Source organism: Pteropus alecto, unplaced genomic scaffold (assembly GCF_000325575.1).
Source record: "Pteropus alecto unplaced genomic scaffold, ASM32557v1 scaffold146, whole genome shotgun sequence".
NCBI lineage: Eukaryota > Metazoa > Chordata > Mammalia > Chiroptera > Pteropodidae > Pteropus > Pteropus alecto.
The window spans coordinates 33,722,921-33,733,286 of NW_006442107.1; the positions used below are offsets into that span (position 1 = coordinate 33,722,921).

The window sequence follows — 10,366 nt, forward strand, 5'->3', positions numbered from 1 at the left end:
AGCCTGGCAAAAAGATGGACACACAGACCATTGGAACAGAATAGGGAGTTCAGAAATAAATCCACGTTTATATGGTCAACTGTTGACTGACAAAGTTGCCAAAATGCACAAGAATAGTCTCTTCAACAAATAGTGTTGGGAAAAGTGGATATCCAGATAAAAAAGAAGGAAATTTGACTCTTACACTGTACACAAGAATCAAATCAAAATGGATTAAAGACTTGTATATGGAGATCTGAAACTGTAAAACTTGTAAGAAGAAAACATAGAGGAAAGTCTTCATGACATTAGTCTTGGCAATGATTTCTTGATAAGAGTCCAAAAGCACAGGCAACAAAGCAAAACTAAACAAGTAGGACTGTATTAAAACAAAACAAAAAAATCTTCTGCATAGCAAAGAAAACAATAGAGTGAAAAAGCAACCCATGGAATGGGAAGGCATATTGCAAACCATATATGATAAGGGGTTAATATTCAAAGTACATATAAGGAACTCTTAAAACTCAATAGAAACAAACAAAGAACCCCAAAACAAACAAACCTCAATTTAAAAATGGGCAAAGGACTTGAATAGATCTTTATCAAAAGAATATCACTTTTTATATTGTCTCTTCCTTGAATATTACTTTTTATTGCCATGGAAACAACTGAATGATGTCACAGATGGATTGCATAAACATGGAAATTGAGACTTCACAAAAGAATTGGTCAAAAATGAGAAATCACTCTGATTTCCAAATAAAAATAATTTCAATAGTCAAGAAAACAAAGTCCTGGGTACGATAAAATGCATTCTCTAAAGAATCTTCTTTGAGTGTGTTCCAGCACAAATGTCTGTCTGAAGTATTCACAGCAAACTCTAGCCAACCTCTGCATTTCCTTATTAGCTTGAAACTAAATGGCAGGAAACACCCGAGGGCACCAATAATACTTCAGAATCTTGTGCCAATTTCAAACTGAGACAGTACTATGGAGCTAGTTTCTAAATACTTTGAAAAATTCCATTGAAATGAGAGATAACAAACTTGAAAGGCAAGTCCTTTTTGCATCAATAAATAAAACATCAAAGTGATTATTGAGCCAAAGATCCAAAAAAGTCATGTGCAGTTTTCAGCATAATAAAGCAATGAATATGAATTCAAACAAGCAGACTGATTTAAAAAACAAAACAAAACAAAACAAAACAAAAAACAATACTTTCTATTTCTGGAGCAACCATTTTCCTAGGGAACACGATGTAGGCATTAACATCACTGTACTGTGCCCAGTTGTTCACTTGTGCCTTGTTTCTAATCATCTTTTCTATACAACAGAGAATCAATAAGTTCATTTCTTCTGTTTCAATTCAGTTTAAGAGCACTAGGATGTTGGAGAAAATGGTGGCGATAAAAATAATCAAAAAGGAATTGGAACTCTGAAAGCCCAAAGTTCTTGTGACAATGCATAAGTTTAAGAAAGAGAATCTGATGTCTCTTACCTTTAGCTAACCTTTCTAATGATTCGTAAGAAATCCAGAAAAACGCAGATCTTGTCCTGGAAACTGCTTTCTCATTTTGCTGTTTCCTCTGAGCAGGTCAGGCAGAGCTACCATCATTTAATACAGCCTTTGCGTGGGTGCTCTGTGTTTTAGCTTTCTTAGACATGCAGTGGAAAGAATATGGGCCTTGGAGCCAAACACACCTGCGTTTGAATTCCTGCTTGCCATTCCCCTCTGACTCCTTTGGGTAAGTCCTTCAGCTTCTCTGTGCTCAGCTTTCTCACTTCTGTAATGAGAATCATAACCCAGTAGAATAGAAGCTTTCATAACAGACCTGCATTACCCAGTGTCCTAGATTCATGGACTCTCACATTTCTTCAGGAAAATATACCCGCTGTTGCCCATCACCGGCTTGAGCACCTTGCTCCTCAGAGTGTGGGCCACAGACTATCAGAATTGCATCACCTGTGAGTTTGTTAGACATGCACAATCCCAGGCTTCTGCAGAATCAGAATCTGCTTTACAATTAGATCTCTCTCTCTCTCCCTCCCTCTCTCTCTCTCTCTCTCTCTCTCTCTCTCTGTGATTATACACATTAAAGTTTGAGAAGTGTAACTTTAGTTTACTCGCTATAGTACACCCAACATTTCTGTTGCCACCAGCTGAGTTGTATGCCAATTAACAGTAAGTTGTTTTACTCCCCAACTTATTTATGTTGGCTGTTCTTTTTGCTGAAATTATTAAAATAATTTTAAGGCTGACTTTTAAAAAGAGAGAAAAGAGAAAAATTAATAAACAAAATAATTACTGAATTTTTTAAAAAGGAGTTGTCTCCATGAAACCCAAGTTGAATGTGTTGGCAAGACAATATAAAAAGTGACTAAAAATGTTGCTGCTGAGTAAAGTATAAATAAAAGAACTGTAAGTTACTGGTTGGGATAGGGGACATAAAAATATAGAAGGGATCTGAGCTCTAATGATTTCACAAGGATCTCTATGTTCTTCCTTCTCTAATATTAAAGAAACCCAAATTGGAAATTGTAGGCCATGCATTACAAGAGAGATAGATGAAAGAAATTGGTGAACCAATGGACATAGAAAATCTCTGATTCCTTATAAAAGGATTGAAGAGTAAACATATATTTTTATGTTTTTAATTAAAATAAAATATTCAGGGTACACTTGAATCATTGTCTCTGATATTCTCACTTTAACTCACTCTTGGTAGTAGCTGAATAGCTATCATTCATCGTGGTACCTGAGGTATACACCTTGCAGAATTATTCTAAAGGTTAGAAATGGTGAAACTGCATGGTTCAAAGTAGGTGCTCCAGAAATAAAAGTTATTAAAGGGTGGTCTAATAACTACTTATCATTGTGCGTCTTGGGGCTTTGGGACTTTGATACGTCTTTGGGGCTTCTCTCCTCTCTTTGAGGCATTTTACTTTAAGAATTATTATATGTAATATGTTGAAAGTGGTGCTGTGAAAAATACAGAGATTAGTACACTGACTCTGACTTCCAAGAATTTGCAATTGAATATTGATAAAGTAACCAAAAAAATAATCATTTAAGGCAAGGTGCTATCTGTGCATTTTGTTTATGTTTAAAGTCACATAACCTAAAATTCACCATTTTAACTACTTTAAAGTGTAAATTTCAGATGCATTTAGTACATTTACTATGATATGCAAACATCACCACTATCTGGTTCCAGAACATTTTGATCACTCCAGAAAGAGATCTTTATCCTATAAGCAGTCACTCCCATAGCCTTTTCTCTTAGCTCCAGGCAATCACAAATCAGCAGTTCCTTCTCTATGGATTTGCCTATTCTGAATATTTCATTTGAATGGAATCATGCAATATGTTGCTTTTTCTGCCTGGATTCTTCATTTAGCATGTTTTCTCAGTTCAACTATGTTGAAGAATTGATCAGTACTTCATTACTTTTTGTGGATGAATAATATTCCACTGTATACCACATTTTGTTTAAGTCATTTATTAGCTCTTCTACATTTGGATTGTTTTCATTGGGGAGTATTGCAAATAGCGCTGTTACGAACATTCATGTATAAGTTTTTGTTTGAACACCTCTTTTCAAATCTTTGGGGTATGTAACTAGGAGTGGAGTTGCTATGGTTAACCTATTAAGAAACAGCTGCATCATTTTACCCTGCATCATTTTACAGCAGTGTATGAGGGTTTTGATTGCTCTACATCCTTGCCAACATTTGTTATTTTTCTATTTTTCTTTTTAATTATAGCCATCTTAGAGATTATAAATTGGTTTCTCATTGTAGTTTGATTTGCATTTCCCTAATGACTATTGATGTTGAACATTTTTTCATATGCTTAGTGGCCATTTATATATCTTCTTTGGAAAAATATCTGTTCCAGTCCTTCATCTATTTTGAATTGGGTTGTTTTGTCTTTTAGATGTTGAGTTAAAGACTTTTTTATATATTCTAGATCCTAGACCCTTATCAGATATAGGCACACCTTGAAGATTTTGTGGGTTCAGTTCCAGACCACCACAACAAAGTGCCTACCACAATAAAGCAAGTAGTGAATTTTTTGGTTTTTCAATTCATATAAAAGTTATGTTTATACTATACTACAGTCTATTAAGTGTATGATAGCATTATGTCTAAAAAGCAATGTACACACCTTAATTTAAAAATATTTTTTGCTAAAATGATAACTACCAACTGAGCCAATAGTGAGTCATAATCATTTTGCTGGTGGAGGGTCTTGCCTCAATGTTGATGAAAATGCAGTATCTGGAAAGCACAATAAAGCAAAACACAATAAAAAAAGATAAGCTGTATATGATTTGCAAATATTTTCTCTAATTCTGTGAGTTTTCTTTTCCTTTCTTGATTGTGTCATTTGATGCACAAACTCTTCTAATTTTGATGAAGTCCAACTTATCTGTATTTTTTTATTACTCATACTTTTGATAAGAAACCATTGCCAAACCCAAGCTCATGAAGATTTACCCCTATGTTTCTTCACAGAGTTTTATAGTTTTAGCTCTTACATTTAGGTCTTCAAATCTTTTTGAGTTAATTTTCATATCCGGCGTGAGATAAAGGTCCAACTTTCTTTTTTTACATGTGGATAGCCAGTTGTCCCAGCACGATTTGTTAAAGAGACTGTTACTCCTCCCACTGAATGGTCTTGACAAACTTGTTGAAATCAAGTGACAGTAGATGTATAGGTTTATTTATAAAGTCTCAATTCTATTCCATGATCTATCTATCTATATATATGTATATATATAATTTCACATATACTTTTCTTTATGGTACAAGCTTATGCCAATACCATATTATTTTGATTACGGTATCTTTCTTGTAAGTTTTGTGATTGGGAAATGAAAGTATTGCAACTTTGCTCTTCTTTTTCAATATTGTTTTGACTATTTAGGGTATCCTGCAATTTCATGTGAACTTCAGGACTGGCTTTTCCATTTCTGCAAAAAAGACTATTGGAATTTTAATATGGATTGCAGTGAATCTATAAATTGCTTTGGGGAGTATTACCATCCTAACAATATTAAGTCTTCTAATCCATAAACAAAGAGTATCTTTTCATTTATTTAGGTTTGCTTTAATTTCTTTTAACAATATTTTCTGTTTTTTAGTGTACAAGTCTTTTACTGTCTCAGTTAAGTTTATTCTGAACTATTTTATTATTTTAATGCTATTGTAAATTCAATTGTTTTCTTAATTTCCTTTCAAATTGTTCATTGCTAGTGTATAAAAATACAACTTTTTTTGTGTGTTGACCTTGTGTCCTGAAACTTTCTGAATTCATTTATTAGCTCTTATAGTTTTTATGAGAATTTTTAAGGATTTTCTATATGTAAGATCACGTTACCTGTAATAAAGATAGTTTTCTTTCTTTCTTTACAATTTTATTTTATTTGTTTTTTTTCTTAATTGTTCTGGATAGAATATCCACTAAAACTTTGAATATAAGTGGCAAAAGTAGGGATCCCTGTTTTGTTCCTGACATTTGGAGGAAAGCTTTCAGTTTTTCACCACTGAGTATAACGTCAGTTGTGTGTTTTTTCCCCCATAAATGCCCTGTATCATTTTGAGGAAGTTCCCTTTTATTTATAGTTTGCTAAGTGTTTTTATCATGAACGTGTGTTAGATTTTATCAAATGCTTTTTCTTCATCAATTGAGATGATCATGTCTGTGTGCTTTTCCTTCTTTGCTATTTAATGTAGTGTATTAAATCGACTGATTTTCTTAAGTTGAACCACCTTTGCATTTCTGGGATAAATTCCACTTGGTAATGGTGTATAATATGTTTAATATGCTGCTGGGTTCAGTTTGCTAGTATTTTGTTGGGGATTTCTGCATTTATATTCATCAGTGATGTTGGATTGTTGTTTTCTTTTCCTGTAATGTCTTTTTTCTGGCTTTGGTATCAGGGTAATGCTGGCCTCATAAAATGAGTTAAAAAGTGTTCCTTTCTCTTCTAGTTTTTGAAGAGTTTGAGAAGTTTGGGTTTTAAATTTTTTAATGTTTGGTAGAATTCATCAGGCTTTTCTTTGTTGACAGGTTTTGATTACTGATTCAATCTCTTTATTTATCAGAGGTCAGGAGATTCTCTATTTCTTCTTCAGTCAGCTTTGGTAGTTTGTTGTTTCTATGAATTTGTTTATTTCATCTAGCTTATCTAATTTGTGATGTACAAGTTCTCATAGTATTGTCTTACGATCTTTTTTATTTCTATAAGGTTGGTACTTTCATTTTTGATTTTAGTAATTTAAATGCTTTTTTCTTAGCTTTTCAATTTTTCTAGTCTTTTCAAAGAAATTTCACTCTATATATTTGGTTTTTTATTTCATTTATCTCTATACTAATCTTTATCATTTTCTTCTGCTAGTTTTGGTTTTGGTTTGCTTTGCTTTTCTTGTTCGTAAAGGTGGACAGTTATCAATTTGAAAGCTCCTTTTTTTTTAATGTATCCATTCACAGTTGTAAATGATCCCATGCACACTGCTTTCACTGCATTCTATAAATTTTAGCATGTTGTGTTTTTGTTTTCATTTGTATCAAAGTATTTTCTTATTTTCTATTGCAATTTCTTCTTTGTGTTGTTCAATTTTCGCATATTTGTACATTTTCTAGTTTTTTTTTCTATTATTGATTTCTAGTTTCATTCCCTTATGGTCATACTTTGTATGATTTCAATATTTTAAAATTTATTGGTGGTTATTTGTGGCCTATCATATGACCATCCTAGAGAATGTTCCATGTGTACTTAAAAAGAATGTGTATTCTGCTATTGTTGGGTAGAGCGTTGTCTACAAGTGTTTGTTAGGTCTAGCTGATTTATAGTGTTGTTCAAGTCTTCTGTTTCCTTATTGATGTTCTGTCTAGTTGTTTTATCCATTAATGAAAGTGAGGTATTGAAATCTCAAACTATGATTATAGAACTATTTCTTTCTTCCATTCCATCAGTGTTTGCATCAGATATTATGAAGGCCTGTTGTTAAGAGAGTGTATATTTATGATCGTAATATCTTCTTAATTGATTGACTCTTTATCAAATTTTCTTTTTGCTTCAGGTAGATTGAGTATTGGGTTTCTCAAGAAGGCAGCAGGGTGTGATTGGAGTCCACAGGGTGTGCTATGTGACTTTGAGTGTTTGAGGGGAGAAAGCATGGGTCTGATGGAAGGGCAGGGATAAAATGGGATGAGATGTGCTGAGTCGCATGGATGGCTCAGAGAATGGCAGGATCAAGCCCAGATGCTGAACCCATGACCACATTTTCCAGAGGAAGTCCAATCTCATGGGATCTTGGGAGTTCTATGGGAGCTGTCAGGGATGTCTTGGGATGAGAAAAATTGGCTTTCCTGGGTGACAGATGCCCCTCATCCCAGATTCATCTGTAAGGAGTCTGGCTCAGACCACCTATCAGGAAAAACTCAACTATTTTTCTTTCAGAATTTAAATATGCCATCAAACTGCTTTCTGTTCTTCATGGTTTCTGATGAGAAATAAGTTGTTAATCTTATTGAAGATTTCTTGAATGTGAAGATTCGCTTCTCTCTTGCTGCTTTCAAGATTCTTTCTTTGTCTCTTTTGGACAGTGGGTCCCTGGCCAGGCTTCTGACGTGCTGGCTTTTGGGCAGGTAACAGACTGTGTGTCACACTGACATTGGTCTCTACAAGAAGGACTACTGAGACAGGGGGGATGGAGAGTCTCTTGAACTCTAACCCAGCTGCTAAGGGTCGGGGTTGGGCCAGATGCACCCCATAGCCCCTGCACAACTTGATGTCCTGTCTCCCTGACCCCATGGCATAGGCTAGCCTCTCCACAGGAACTCAAAAGTTCCTGGCCCCTTGAGGGCCTGCTCACTTCCCTGAGCAGGTGGGACCTGGGACACAGGGTCCCCTACATTATCCCCATTTTTCTGGATGAGCAATCTGAGGCCTGTAAGCTACATGTAACCTATATGCGGTCATGTGACAGGAAGAGGGCAAGCTGTCATTTCAGTCTAAGGAGTTTAGGTCCCCTGTGAACAGTGCACACACATCTCTGAAGGGGGTGATGAGTTGAAGCCTAGACAGAGAAAGGGATTTGTTTCAAGATGGCTGACACAGTCACCAATCTACCAGTTTACAAAAGTGACTAGTAATCAACAGAGATGCCCACTCCCCAGATATGCTAAGGTATTAACCAAAGATGAGCCTTAGTGCATACCCATGCATCCCTCCATCCCCTGTTCTATGTGCGTATCTACACACACAGGCACACTCACTCTCCAGGCAAGGAGGAAGTGCCTGTGACATGTGAGTACTGATGTTTACAGGAGTCAGTTGTTTTAACATTATTTATTGAGGTCTCTACATTTCCCCTCTCATTCTGGATTGTAAAGATATCGCTAATCTTGGGATTTATTAGATCTAAGAATTCCGTGACAGCTATGATTGTGATTGATCTTCTCAGGAGTATATATATTGTTCAGCCCAATATGGCATGATTGGTTATAGAGCACTATCAATCAAGTTGAAATTAATGATAAATAACACCACATCCCACAATTCAGATACACTAAGGGTGACCCTTCACCTATATTCATGTATCCTTCCAGATCCATTCCTAAAGGCGTACACACACACACACACACACACACACACACACACACACACAGGCACACATACTCTCCAGGCAGAGAAGCAGTGGCTGTGACACCGAGGTTCACAGGGGCGACAGTGGACAACTACAGGAGTCAGAGTCCAAAAGTTCCTCCGAAGCCCAAGATTCTGGTCACCCGTGGAAGTACCGTTCCCTCACCCCGACTGTCCTTGTATTTCTCCCCCCGCCCTGTCTTCCACCCCCAACCCCCATGCCCCCGTACCCCACCCCTCATTCCACCTCCAAGGCCAGGACCCAGATTTATCGTCAGGAGAATTTATTCTTCAAGTCTTTAATGGTCTTGGCCATAATGGGGGCAATCTGCTTCACAGGCTTTCCTGCTGCTGAGCACCCTTGCCAAGTGAGTACTGCTGGCGCTTGAGCCGTCACAGGCCGACTTCTGAGGTATGGGGTCAAAGCTGTCGCCGCCTCCACAGCCACAGAGAGCACAGCTGCTCCCTGTGGGGCATGGGGCTGGCTTTACCTCGACTTTCTCCTGGTGGCTGATCCTCCTCTTTCTAAGGAGTTGAAAGATATCATTTTGGACAGTTGGCCTTTGGCCTACTGGCATGTGCAGATCGGATCTTCAGCGTCATTTGTCGTAGCCGCCGTTCTCGGGCATTCTAGAGCCGCCGTTACATCTTATGCCAAGACTCAGGCCCTTGTGGCCTTTCTTTCTGAAAGTGATGGTGACAGTGCATTTTCCATAATTAATCTGTTGCTTCCACTAGTACACTGTTGCATTTCTCTTTGGGATGTAGCTGATCCAGTGTACATGTCTCCAGAAAGGGTTCCAGAAGAGAATATGGGACTCCTCCCACTTGAAAAAGTGAATTGAGGTTGTTTCAAAGGACCGGGATGCAATGGTGCAAGGTCATCATTTTGGGGAGACAGGCACTCTTAGAACCAGAGAAGACACGCGTCTTCGAGTTCATTCTGCGTCTGGTCAATCCAGCTTCCTCCTCTTGCTAAGGTGAAGACAGTGCTCTTGGCTTTAGTTGTAAGGAGGCATCCATTCAAGGGCAGAAGTAAATGGCAGCAAGGCCGGACCCAGGGCGATGGGTGCTCTGGCCACACCAGTGCTGCGTAGGTTAGGACCTCCCGCGGCTGGGCCCAGTCGGCTTTGGACCACAGCAGCTTCTCAGGCCTGTTTACCTTCACCGTAGGTAGTTTCTGAATGAAGTCCAAGTTATCACTAGTGCCTTGGGAATCCCTTTCTTCTTGAATCCTTTTTCCTGAAGTGACTGGAGTCTTCACAACCTTATATTTTGTCTTTGGTTGTAGTCGATACATGCCTCCAAAGACATGGTATGCGGCTTGAATCCTTATGGATATCTTCCTCCTCCACTTCAGGCAGGGAGCCTACTGGCTTCCTCTCTCAAGGAGAAGGTTTGACGTTCTCTCCTGGAGTCTTCAGGTTGTTAGAAATCTTCCCTTGCACCTTGGGCAGGAGGCCTCCTACAGCCTTTCCCAGGTAGGGCTAAGCCGCCTTGACATTACTTGTCTTTGTCTGATTGTGTCAGTGTTGGTTTCTGAATTCGTTCTACTTGGAATTCACTGAGCTAGTGGATCTGGAGATTTACGTATATTTTCTTATTGTGGGAATTTTAGACCATTGTTTTTTCAAATATTGTTTTTGTGTCTCTTTTTTTCTAAGACTCATGTTATGCATTTATTGGTATATTTTATGGTGTTCCACGTGTCTCTTTAGCTGTGTTCATTT

The 10,366-nt window shown here is 37.6% G+C and overlaps 1 pseudogene; it reads right to left on the reverse strand.

Annotated features, from left to right (window-relative positions):
* Positions 1-9,123: 9,123 nt before the first annotated feature.
* LOC112469247 lies at positions 9,124-9,936 on the reverse strand (annotated as a pseudogene).
* Positions 9,937-10,366: the final 430 nt, after the last annotated feature.